The following is a 14,329-nucleotide window of genomic DNA, read 5'->3' on the forward strand; positions in this document are numbered from 1 at the left end:
AATTCATTGGCTGGTTTCCTTGAAATTCAACAACTTCATAGAAGACTTATAAATATTCCATGCTAGACACCACCCACACAAAATAAAACTCTTAACGTATATCTTTAATCTGGCGTAAACATCAGAAAGAGCTTCTTTAATGTGACAGGCAATCACCTACAATGCACAAATCCAGAAGAAACTAGGCTCCCTCATTCATACCTCAGAAAAATCATCAAATTCCTCTGCAGCACTGACAACAGCTTTTATTCTTAGAGCAGTAGGAATCATCCTATAATTTTGCAGCACCCTTGGTGGCCACAGCTACTGAAACCTGAGCTGAGACCATCAAAAAAAATGGACTATTACTTTCACACGCAGTCTAGTCCACCCTCAGAGCCAGTGACACTGCACATGTCCATAGCACCTAGAACTGCAGTAGTAGCCCATTATTTTAAGTATATGGGAAGCTACCCAGCACCTTTAAGCATTTTAAGATCAAGTAATAACTAATTATGAAATAATTCTGTTTAAAAAAGGTTTCCATTCTAAGAAGAAATTAAAAGTATGAATTCCTAGCAGAGGTAATCGGCATAATTTCAATGCCTTCCACAGAACTACACCATTTTAGATTAAATAAAAAGCAAGATTCAAAATGCAGCCTGGCAAACACTTCAATCATACTCAATTTATACAAGGTACAAAATCGTTGCTGTTCTGTAGCATTAGCAGAAGCTTTACCCTCTTAATTATTTAAGGTAATACAATGAGGTGTTTGATGACCTGGTTAAATAATGAGAGACAGTCGCACAGCTTTAGAATATACTTCAAGCAAGCAAAATTGTCAATTTTTCTGCAAAGACACAGTTCAGTAATCTATTCAACACTGCCATCTGCACCTCTCATACAGGAAATGCATTTATTTCATAATAAAACATGAAAAATTAGAGATCTGTGTTAAACTTACTATTTGCCTTAAATTTACATCAGCGAGTACTAACGCACAATATTTTATCAACAGCATTAACTTTCAGGTTGGACGTTCTTATCTTCTCCTTCACAATATTGCAACTTCTGCACATTCTGTCTCTTCAGAAGGATCTTCAGTAAAGGCAGTGACAATTTTAAACAATTAAACTATTTGACTCTAAATCATACCCAGAAGATAAAAAAACTCTTGGAGAAGCCTTTAGGAGTACAGAAAGGAGCTAGCCTTACATACAAATTCTTTTTTGCTCTTTACTATCTTTTTCATATCAGAGATGATTTTTCTTGAAATTTTGTTTACAAATACATAGAAAAAGGGAGTTTCAGAAAGATTTACACTTTCTACTGCATCTGGAACTCAATCTTAACTAGTTAATAGCAGTGTAATTTTTTTGCTAAGCAAGATGAGGCTGTGCATGACACAGAAAAATATAATGAGTTTATAGTTGTAAAAAAGGCAGTATAACAAAGGCAGTGAATGAATAGGATGTTTTCTAAGAATTACCAATAATTAAAAAAAAACCCACAAACCATTATCTATTCAAATATTTGACTCCCAGTCCTGATACTAGATACAAGTCTTAGGGATCAATTATTGAATTATAGATATGAGATTCATGTCCTAGCCAGTGTTTTAACTTGAGTAGCTGATGAATCTCTGCCATAATCTGAAAGCACAGGTATGCCCCTTTGTAACCCATGGGCATATATACTGCTAATATCACTTCTTTAGAGCTAATCAAAGTGTTTTGATATATCAAATTCTGATTTTTTTCCCACAAGTTAAAATTCTAGAATCATTTAAAAAGCTTTACTATGCTTTCCACAACATTATACAACTTTCTGTAAACAATTTATAAAATGTTTAGTATCTAAACACTAGTTATTAAATGATTTTCATAAGGCTACTGAACTCTATTAAAATATTATGGAAAATGTTATTAAAAATGCTCAGGATAACTGATTTGGAAACATCAGTCTTGCCATGTAATTACAATGTTCTGTTTTTCATGAAGCTTTGCTTTTAGGGGGTAATCTGTCCTCTTTTTATCAACCCAATAAGCCCTTAAATCCAAGTCCCAACAAAATTAGCCCAATAGAAGTTGGACAACAAATCATTATTTACATTTCTACATTTCTTTGTCAAAAGCAGAGAGCCAGCTGGCTTATCCCACTCCGATGATACAGCTTTTATCTGCCTTTCCTAAGCATGTTCTGGGCTAATGGCAAAGTGAGAGCAACTCTACAGTTCAGTAATTACTTTGGCTAGAAACTTGCTGTAAGGAATGTTTAAATTAATACATAAACTGGAACAAGGGGAAGGACAGAGAAATGGGATTATTTCTAGAACATTTCTGCATCAGACCTTAGAAATTGTCATGAGAAATGGAAGATCTGCATGAAATCACCACTTCAAAAGCACAGGCAGGACTGTTCTCATCTGTCTTCCAGGTAAGAAATGAGTTACTGTACATGAGGTGGAAATTGTACCACCAATATGAAAAGCCTCTGGATAAAGACGTAACTGTTAGTGAACTCTGCCAGGTCTCAGGAGGTATGGACTATGGCAGTGTTGTCAGTTAATTACACACGTATTCCGTGGAATAATATTTATAGGTCCTTCCCAAGCAAAAGTCTCACTGCTGAGAGCTGCCTCCATGGTCAATCAAGAGCTGAGTACAGATTTTTGTGAATGCTAGTGACATCTAAATACTGGCAGCTAAAACAGGATTTACTGCCTATATGATCCTGCAAATCAACCCTAAACAGATTATTCCCATCCCATGCATTCAAAAAGAAAGATTAATTGATCATCAGTAACATTCTGAATCTTCCTGGCAAACTCTTGCTGGATATAAAATGCAGCTAATCATGTCAATCCATTTTCTTCTACTGTTGACATGAAATATCATATGCCTCCAGGCTTTTTTTAATATTTGGATAGTTTTGGGGAACTGAAGTAACCTCCAGACAGTTGAGTGAAATTGCTGAGGGAAGGGTGCAAGAGTACAAGTGTCATTTTACAGGCAATTCATCATTACTCTTTGCTCTCTGGAAATTTAGCCTTTTTATAGTCTACCCTTGAATTTTATCTTTTATTCCTTCAGAGAGAAATGAGTCAGAAAGTTTAATAGTTTGGCAGCAAATCTTTGAAAGACACTGACCTTAGAAACAAAACCCAAGGCACTATCAGAAAAAAAAAAAATGAATAGTGTTCTGAACATTGCAAAACCACTCTTAAAATCTGCTAGAAAATGATTTAGAATTATTCCATTTCAAATATAGCCACTCTGGAATTATAATCTTCAGTTTAAATCTCATGAGATCTCACAAGCTTCTGCTGAAGATGCACTGGTATGTCTGCATTACTGCCTCATAACCAGCAGGCTTTATATGCACATACACACATACAAAAAAAAAAAAAAAAAAGGGAGAGACATTTAGCTATAATTTTACTCCTCCCATAGTACCACTTAACTGTCTTCTTGCAAGTTGTTAGCAAAAGAGCAGGAGGATCCTGTCAAAAATGCATCAAGACAATAGCTATCTGAAGGTAAGTAAATTATATATTTCATCAAACATTGTCAAAAATATCTTATGGGAAAGAACAGTCCTCAAATGTTCTCATAGAGATTTAATAATTGGTACAGATGTTAAATAAATTATTTCCCTGATGTTACATTGCATTGGTATCCCAAGCATACCTGTGTCATTTTTCTGGGAAAAAAACTGAAGCACAACACACATCACATGGATTGTGTTGTCCATGTTCTTCTTTAGATCAAGAGAAGTGTCCAATCAGTCTGTGTATTTATACATAGCAAGATCTTGATCAGTTTGTCAGATACAGTGTGATCATTGGCCACATTTCTAAATTAAGAAAATTAGTAGACTGGAAGCAGAGATAATATCAACTCACATCCAGCATTCAAACTTAAACCACACTTCTATTCCCTTAAATTCAATTATTTCTTTCTGAAGAGTAATGCTATAAAAACGTAGTTAAAAAGTCTAAATGTATAAAGAGCATTGCCTCTTGCTCCAGTTTTATATATAGTTTGGTATAGAATGCTTTGAATTTGAAAATTTTATGAAATAAGCATTTGCAACACACTGATAAAACAAGTTTAAGAATGTCTCAGAACAAAAATCTGATCATGGCCTGTGTTTCACCTACCCTCTCAGATAAAGTTCTTTTCCTGATGTGGATATTCAGGCTTGGCGCTTCTTGATAGCACAGAATTGCCTCAAGTAGTAAGCAGAAATTATTTTGCTAAGGAATGTCATCTAGGTAGGCTCAACAGGTTAAAAACTTCCCTTCAGCAGAGCACATAAGGGAGCCAGAGTAAAAGAGCTTCGAGACTCTCTCACAACAGACCTGGCAAAACCCCAGCATTCACTCTTTGCCCACCAAGAGAGTGGCAAAGCACAAGCAGGGTGGGAGGCAGGACTGCCACCTTTGGCCAGCAGTTGCTGAGGCATATTGGTGCAGAAGCTACGAATCTGAAAGCACATGCCCAGGATAGGAAAAGAGCAACAGGAAAAACGTCCATGGAGCTGTGCTCCATAGGGAGGAGTTGGACTGAGATTATACTGGAAGAATGAAGGAAGTCCATTTCTTGTCTAAAATTTTTGTTTATATTTTATCAACTAATAGGAATTTATATTAATCGTAGAAGTTAAATGAAGCGTGATGTTTTCTAATGAACATTTAAATCAGCTAACAGAGTCCCAATAAAGCCTTCCTGAAACTTGTATGTAACATGTTTGGACTGAAATCTTTAGAGTTAGTAGAGGAGAAGAGAGAGTTTGAGTATCTTCCCAGATCTTGGTGGTGCACGAGGCACACGATTAGAACTAGGATAATAAATCCTCCTGAGTTGTTTCTGTACTTCAGAAACAGAAATACTATATAAAACAGACTTTGCTGTTTGATCATTAGAAATATTTCTGATTTGGAAACAGATCTCACTCTTTAGGAAATTATGTCACCAGTATTTACATGAACAATAGAATTAAAATAGAACATTTATGGGAGGTGAATAAGGAGCATTGCTAACAGCTGCCAGGGGAACCTGGAATTTCTAGTCACTAACTAAAAATGAAAAAAAAAAAAGAAAAAAAAAAAGGTGTGATTAATCATCAGTAAGCCTTAAAGTACATCCTTTGCAAGCAGCCACAAAGAGGAACCTGGCCATACTTTTGTATGCGGTTGTAGCAGAATAGTCAAAGTGATACTAGGCAACTTGATTGCTTTCGGTAAAGAAACCTGCAGAAACATGAAGTAAACCCAGTCTGGTGCCTCTAAAAGGGACTTATGCTGACGTTTGTAAGGTGATTAGAATTTTTAAATAAAAAATTCTTAATGATTGATAAAACACCTTTATGGATGCCACATTTCAGATTCATATCTTCCTATGCAGCTAGGAAACTGAAAAACATGGCTGTTGATCTATCTGGTTTTAACGATGTACAATAAACACTGCTACTAGATGCACTGTAATACACTTAATGAAAGTTATTGCATGTTAATTAACAAACTGCCTTCTCAGACGTGTAAAGTTTATCACTAGCCTCATTTTCATGTTTGCGTATTCAAATAAGATATTTATGTTGACTGAAATTTCTCTATCGGGAAACGCTAACATATGTGCCAAAACATTTGTATCTCCCTTAAAATGCCAAAATTAGGTACAGCTATTGAAATCAGACATTACTACAGCATAGAATTCAGAACTTTAGAAACGTCTCTTAGCAAATTTGATCTCAAAGACAATATAGAAAATCTGTCACAATAACTAGATATCATGTATTCATAAGGGGAGTATCTTCCTGCAGTGTTGCAAAGTATGTTCCTCCAAGGTGAAGAGGAAATCTTTGCTGTTCTTTGTCTTTGAACCACTGCCTCCTCTTCCCAGCCTGGGAACTGTCCATTTTTCAGTTTGCCCTTGAAGACAGGTTCAAGTAATAAAGCTAAATGGTATCCCATTTTATAAAAAAGCAAATAGCTGGCATAGAATTAATCTTGCAAAAGGGAGGCAGGTGATAACTCAGATAAGAACCAAGCCTCCTTGCTCTTATTTAGGACTCTCTCAAACCTCAGCCAGAGAAACAGAAATCTATGAACGGGTACCTTACTGAACTGTGATGGACTATATCCAAGAAAGGATTAAGCTGCAAGATAGACATAACTTGATGGATTAATTCCATTAGGTTGCAGAAAAGGGGGACATTAGTGTGAAGAAATTCTAGTTTAAATCAGTGAGCCAATTTTATTTTGGCTGTAACTAAGTTAGATCTCAACAGAGCTACAAGCAGAATAAATTTGTCCCCTGGGATTGATGTTTTGATTGTGTGGCTTAAATATTTGATTATTCACCTGCTGTCTTAATTTTATATTACACTACCTTTTTGGTCTAAAGTAAGGCAACTAATTTCCATTCTTGTGGTCACAGCTATTATCTCCAAAGCATTTACTCAGATGTTACATTTCACTTGGAATTTGATTCTAGCTTCAACTGTATTGCTTTCTAATTATATTTCTAGTGGACATTTCACCCTGGTATCTGTGTGAGCTGAGTTATTCACAGTTAGAATTTTATTGCATCTAAATTACAAGTTTAGAATGTTCCTTCACATGCGATTAGTTTGAGTAATTGTCAAGAGTCTGCCAAACAGCTCGTGCTCACTGAAACGAGGTCTGTATAAATTAGGCAGGCAGTAGGTCTACTGAGAGAGTTTGTGCAGTGGATAAAGACTCTGCAATAGCTAGTGGTGTTTTCATGTGTAATTAGAAAATGCATTGTTCTCCAATTAAGAAAATTAATTAAAATCAAGCAGATGGCAATCAAGGCATATTGCAATATAATTTTCTCTGGCACATGCATTACTCTTAGGTACTATCAATGTTCAGTATTGGTTTTACATTGGAAATTTAGCTCCAGGATACATTAGCCTGACTATCCTTAATATACATTTTTCATTCTTTCTTTCCATTTGCTTTTCATCTAACTGCACAATTAATATTTTGGTACCCACAAAAGTAATTGGCTACAAAATATAGAATTTATTGTGGGATTTTTTCCTCTCCTCCAGAGTAGTCCCGGTCAAAAAAAAAAAAAAAAGTAAACAATTATTAAAAAAAACAAAACAAAACAGACAAACAAAAACCTCCACTCAAAAAAACCACAAACCCAAAACAACCATCTAACTTAGTAAATATTTCATTAATGAAAACTGCAAATGTATTTCATTGTTATGTGTGGTGTGATGTCACTAATCATACATAAGAAAATGAGAATGTTCATCGAATTAGTAAGCCCTAGCAGCTGGCAATGTTGCTCTGTTATCAGAAATGTAACATTCTTTATAAAAGTGTTTGACTAGGAATTGGAATAATTTGTTATTTCCTTACAAAATATCATATGGTTCCCAAGCTAGATAACCAAACACTAAGCTCCTGGAAAGGTTGAGTTCTCAAAATACGCAAGTCACAATTGCTAGAGTAGACCTTCCAGCTTCAGTCACTCAGAAGTATTTATGTTACTCACCTTATCACAGTAAAAATATACATGCATGCTCTGTGTATTTCTGTGACAGAGATCATGAATAATGTCTTCAGATTTTAATGGAAACATATGCAAAAACATCCCTTCAAGGCATTTTTGATCCATTCCAGTTGGTAATGATAGCCATTTACCTGTCCGAGGCTCAAAATATCATCCATTTTTAACTGAGTTTGGCAGAAATGCATAAAGAATCTTAGACGTACTATTGGGAAACCAGTGTGTTTATAACTAACACCGTGGAGCAAGTAAGAGCACTAAATGGCTGATTTTTAGAGAACTGCACTATTGGAACTCCTTGCCACGCTAAGACATGAAAACAGGCTAAAGAGAGGAAGACACAATTCCAGAAGGAATATCTGCTATGAATTTTCCCCTTTAGCAGAAAATTCAAAGTGAGTGTCTGAAATGCAGAGCTAACATCAAGCAGTATTTTATAGTGATACTTCAGGCACTGTTGAGTACCAAAGGGTACATCTCCATCATTCCCTCCTTGCATGAGAGAGACAGTGGCCTGTGCTTCTTAAGGGAGTATCCCTTATAAGGCTCTGTTCCAGGTTTTATCATACCCACCTTGCCATGGAGTTAATGAACACCCCACATCCCACTGAAATGTACCTGCCCACTCTTCTCTGCTTGGATTTGCTGTGTTAGCAACATAACCTAAATTCATAACTTTTGCCACAATTCATCTTCCTTGTCAGCAACAGAAAGGCTTCTTTCGTTTCCACTGATATTCAGAGACCAATACCCCTGCACAGGCAAACACTCCTGCTTGACTTAGTTAAGGCTGTCTAAGCCAGTGGCCAAAGTGGATGCTTGAAGAAATGTTATACACATTTTTTTCCCAGCAAAGATACTACAATGATATTGTATATACAAACACATGATTATTCTGAGTATTACAATCTTGAATTTTTAGCTAACATATTCTAAATGAAAAAACAAGAATCAGCAAGAAAAATACTGAGGAAAAACCTAAAGACTTTCCAAATGTCAAAAGGTTAATCTCCCTTCCCCTGTTTGGTAAACTGTGCTGCTTCAGATAAGCAGTAATTATGCTCTTTTCAAGGAGTTTGAGAAAATACATATGGTCGAATACATCGAAGACTAACTCAAATATATCTTACACATTTATATAATTTTTCATATTTTCTTTTAGGTATCAATTATGCAAAGAACTTCTTACTTAAAGCTATTATACTCAAACTAACAAGGCCAAGTGGACCATTCAGACTCCTGTTGTTGTGGTTTAGAAGTTCTGTGATTCATTATGATCTGGGGTGCAGTTGTTACAAAATAAAGACTTTTTACACCAAATACAGACAAGATGGCAGAGAAAAATAAGAAAATGTCGCAAACTGATTTTTTCTGTACTTTAATACTTTCTAAATTAAAATGCCAAGCTACTGATATCGTTGGAAGTGCTTAAAATAGAAGACGTATTGTGAGAAATGGACAGCTATTATATAAATTAAAAGGTACTTGCATTAAGTATATGACATTCTGGCCTGGCTTTGCAATTAATAATGCAGCCTTAGGAAACATCTTAAATCACATGGTTTTGGATCACCATCTATAAAATGGAAGCAATACCTGTCATTAATGATGACCATGACTGGAGCAGCAAATGCTTACAAAAGTTTTTCAGATCTTCATATTGTCAAAACAATGCCTGTGCAGTCTTCTAAATGAAAAGGGGACCTTGCAAATTCAAATGTTAAGGGCAAGAACATTGCTGTTGAGTGCTGTGGTCTGAAGCATTTTGGTTAGCTTGCTTTTGTGATGTATTAGTTTGTACATGTCTCTATCAGACTATTGATCCAACAGAGGTCAAAGAAACTCAAAAGCATACCATAGAGAACATTGATCTGAAGGAACACTGTTGCAAACTCATGCAAAACTGTTACATGAAATTATTAATTGTTCATCTCTGTTTCTTTTTGTTAGGTTTTATATTGAATTGTCTCATTTGCTATGACTCCAGTGCCCTTTCTTATCATCTAGCAGGTCCATGAGGCTGCCCAGAGCTGTGGACACGTTAATGCAGAACTCAGAATAAGAAACATAGAGTAAAAATAAAGAAGAGGCAGAAAATAACCCTTGCCATTCAGACTATCTGTATGCAGTGACAATAAGGGAAGATAACAAAACGCAGTGGTGAGAGTCTTGAATATGGGAAGCTGTTGAGTAGGACATGGAGAGATTAACCCATTTTTTTTTGTGCAAAAGGGAAGATTTACCTCCTTATTTTTAAAGCTAAATGAAGTCTCCTAAACAGCTGCACAATTTTCTAATTGTTAAAGCAGTAGCACTAGCCATAGAATGATTCTATAATTTCCTTTTTTCCATTATTATGGAATCATTCCATGGCTAGCACTACTGCTTTTAAAATTGAAGTCAGTTGATCACATTTAATAAAGACTACCAACAATTTAGAGCATGTATTTCTCTACCACAAGGATAATAGATCTGTCTAATAACAGTGGGTTTAGAAAATATTAAACCTTTGACAATAATCAATTAGCAGTCCCAGCTTTGCTTGTGCTAGAACGAGTAAAAACAATGTGATAAATTGAAATGGAAATAGAGAGTTGAGCAGCAAATCTGGTTTTCCTTCTTCTCCCTATTCAGTCCATACGTGCCTCAATGTCAATTCCACTACAGCCAAGTGGAAAAAATAAAGAATGGTGAATGTAATAAGTTTCTGTGCAGAACTGTTGAGAAGCACTTGATTTTAAAAAGAAGATAAGGGGCTTGCTTCCTCCGGCTCTTTTCGTTCCTTATGCACTAAAAAGGACTGTTTAACATGAAAAATAAATTATCAAAAAGGAATGGCTCACTGGAGATCAGAAGTCAGCTGTTTCCATTCTCTAATCAAATATGACATTTAATGCAGTGGAAATAAAGTAAAAGAATTTCAGTTTCTCACTATGCAGTTATGAAGCAGTACACCAACTACAATAGAGATTGAAGTCCCTGCATCTTGAGGTTAGCCCAGAGAAAGAGTTTTCTGGAAAGGAGAAAAAGTTGTACATGAACCGTGCACCAGTGGCAAAATTCAGACTTTGCCTAGTTACTTACTGTTGTGGCATGTTGAAAAATGTCTTCTCTGTTGTACCTTAGGGAATATATCACCTAGTCTCATTGCCGTCAAACGAGCTTTTAGACCTCTATCAAGGTCTTCCAAATGTAACAAAATCAGTTACCAGGCATTGCAATTCAGGCTTCCTCACACAGCTTTCTGTCTGCCATCTGTTAAGCAAAACAGAGATCTTAAATGCTGCTATAGTTTCAAGGTAACTTTCTACTGCCTCCAGATGTCTTCTTTGAAAAAAAGGTTACCAATTAACCATTGCTACTAGTTTTATGTCAACACCTTGCAGACCTTTTCACCTTTGCAATTAATACATCAGTACTCTCCACATCAAGGTGTATACTAGTACATTTATTTCTATGCATGCAGACACACATAAATGTATGACTACATCTGTCAAAAACTACTGCATTAATTCATGGTCAAAATTCAGCATGATTGAAACCTTCATAATAATCTTTTTGTTCTTTGGAGCTACCTGATTACTTTTTCAATATCGAATAGAATTATAGGCTAATGTTTACTCTAACTTTGATAAAAAATCTGCAGCCACAATTCATTCTTATGCACAGAAAAACATCACATTTTTTGACTTTCAGCTTGAAATTGGGAATTGGGGGAGTGGAATTGTTTCAGCTGTAGCAGAAATTAAATGAGGTTGTCAACCTCTTCTGCATTTCTTTAACACAAGCAGGAAGTAACGTGAAATGAAAAGAACAGCATTGAATGAGAAAATGTTTTTCAACTGGATGTTAAGAATAACTTAGCAAGTATCACTGTCTTTTTCAAACTTTCACTGACAGAAAGCATCTTGTTGACTGAAGGTGAATCTAATTCTTTCAGATAGCTGCTAGAGCCACCAGGTTCCCCTAGCACAAGCACACAACAAATTCCATGCATGCTATACAGCAGAACCCTGTCAGATGAAGCCAATCTGCAGAAATGCTCTAGTGACATTAGTGATACTTCCAGGCTAGCTGGAAGCCTAGTTGCTTCCACAACTGGTCAGATGCCATTGCTTGAGGGCTGCTCTGAAAATAATGCCTCCTATTTTATTATCTTGGCTCACAATGTCACAGGTGGATGTTGGTGGTATGGCAGTAGAGGTTAAATCTTCACACCAATATTCCATTACATTTTGTTGCTGTGCAACAGATGGCAGCAGAGGGGCAGTCTGCCAAGATGGGTAGAAGTGTGGATGAAGCAAAGAGGTGGAATTTAATTCCTTCATGTGGAGAAAGTTGTACTCATTGACATTCATGGATGCTTGCTGAACATTTCTGGAGACCAAACAGTGGATGGGAGCACAGTGAGGCAGTGGGTGGTGCATTTCAGCAGTAGCAACAGCAATGTGAAAGACAAGCCACATTCTGGATGGCCATGCACAGATGTCATAACACAAAATGAACATTGTCTCTTGATCAGCTCATCCATGCAAATTGGCTAACGATAGTGACTGCTGAAAAATACTGTTTTGTAGTCGAGAATTTGCTCTATCAAACAGTGTTAGCGTGCTCTTTTTATTTGTTGTAGTTTCCAGGGAAATAAATAGGAAGCATTACTTTCAGAATGACCTACAAACATCCTGTGTCATTTACTTTGTGCAGCCCGGACAGTGCAAGACCAGGCATCTCTTCACAGTACTCCCATGAACAGGGCAGACATGCTACTGTTGTTTCATCTGTTTCATTTTTTCCTGAGGCTGTGGCTAACAAGAAAGGTCTGCAGTCTCTTGCTAATATTAATACAGCTACTAATGCATTACAAATTTTATTTTTGCATCTTCAGGTTTAAACAGACAGCTGAGACAATTTCTAATGCAACTCTTCTCAAAACCTACTACCCATGAAATCCTCAGCCTTCCTCAATAGAAAATCATGCTTCATTGGCTGGAATATCTATTCCTGCTAATCAACATTTTTAGACAACAGAGACAAAGCAGTTTTACTGGCCTTCACTTTCAAAAGCAGAATAGCGTACAAAGGGAAATGTTTCCAACGTCCTTCTACTGCCATCTGCTGTTCAGATCATGTAACCACATACATTTATAGCTAAACCTGTCGTTCTCAATCCGGGCTTTCAAGCATCTGTAGGTCCATGGACTCTTTTTACTAGTACTGAAAAATTTAACTATAAACCATATTCACTGACATTATTTTTAAATTTTAAATTCAGTGTTGAATTTTTCTTGGAAAATTTTATAGATAAAGATATCAAAGAATACTGATAATAATAAATTTATCTAGTGATGTACTCATATAATGTGTGTAGATATGTAGTAAATCAGTAATATGTACATGTGTGTATATATATATATATATATAAAATTCAACTGCAAGAATGGTGCTTCCAGGCAAGCAGAAAACATGCTGTAGTTTTTCTTCCCCTGAACATATTAAATAATCCCAATATTCCAAGAACATACATACAGCTACAAAAATTACAAAATTGTCTTAAATATAATGACAGCTTTGGGACAGGTATCCCATATATCTTCTGAGTTCATGTGTTTGAAGCTCATATGTTGTACGGTTTCTTGCTATGTTGGTAACAAACTAAAAGTTAAAAAGACATTATGATTGTGATGCAACCTTTTGATTTATGAAGCAGGAGAGCTAAGGAAGCTGCTCTGCAATTGGGAGATCTAGGCTTAGCTCACCCAGTTTGAAAACATGGTCATGTTGTACTGTTCAAGTTTAATGCTTCAGGGACTGCTCCAAAAACTGAGGCAGTTAACAAATCTTTCAGCTTTATAAAGTATGGATTAGTAGCAGATGCCCATATCTGCATAAAGAACAAAACTTTACTGGAAACGAACATTACCCCATTTTCTCCTCTTCCCTAAAAGATAACATTTCACTCTAAAACAAACAAACAAATCAAACAAAATGGAAACATTACATTTTAATGCTATTGTTCCATTTTGTATTGGTCTAAAACAATAAAATTTGCTTTCATGTGTTTTTTTCAACCAGTTCTCAACATGCTCAATGAATCTAAAGTTTTACACCTCTAAGCAATAGTTACCACAGTAAAGTTAAAAATAATGACCAACCCACCACTAGTGTTCCCAATAAATTTGAATTTCACTGTTATCACTAAATCCCAAGCTTTAGTCACTCAACAGACTTTTCTCCATGATTCAGATGCTTTCTACATCTCTCCTGTCTCTTGTTCTCAAATCGTATTATTTCATTTCTTTTTAGTTCTCTTTTGTTTTGTTCAGACTCTTCTACTTTGCTGGGATTCCATAGAACATTTGTCAGTTTATTCCATCCTTTTTCTCTAGAGCCAAAATCTTGCCGTGTATGAAAAATAATTCTCTGTTCTCTAAAACTTTAGACTTCATTTCAACTTGAAAAGATATAAATTCTCTAAGGAATTCTGCTAAGGCTTCCCTAGCTACTAGCCAGCACTTTATTTATGCATCTTTGATTTCTTCAGAACATGGTTTGCTTTACTTAATCAAACAAATTAATTTTGGACAGATCCAAATTTCCCAGCAGTTGCTGAAAATGTTTCCTAGACTCCCAATGAGTTTTAGATTAGATTCTTTATCATTATTGCTATATATGCATTTGGTTCCCACAGCCTGAAAATTAGAATTCTGCTATACATTTCACATTATAGATTCAAAACACATCAGGCAAGTTAAGAACTGTTCCATCCTTCTTCCAGCTAAAAGTCAAACATAGTTCTG

This window comes from Numida meleagris, chromosome 4, assembly GCF_002078875.1.
Source record: "Numida meleagris isolate 19003 breed g44 Domestic line chromosome 4, NumMel1.0, whole genome shotgun sequence".
NCBI lineage: Eukaryota > Metazoa > Chordata > Aves > Galliformes > Numididae > Numida > Numida meleagris.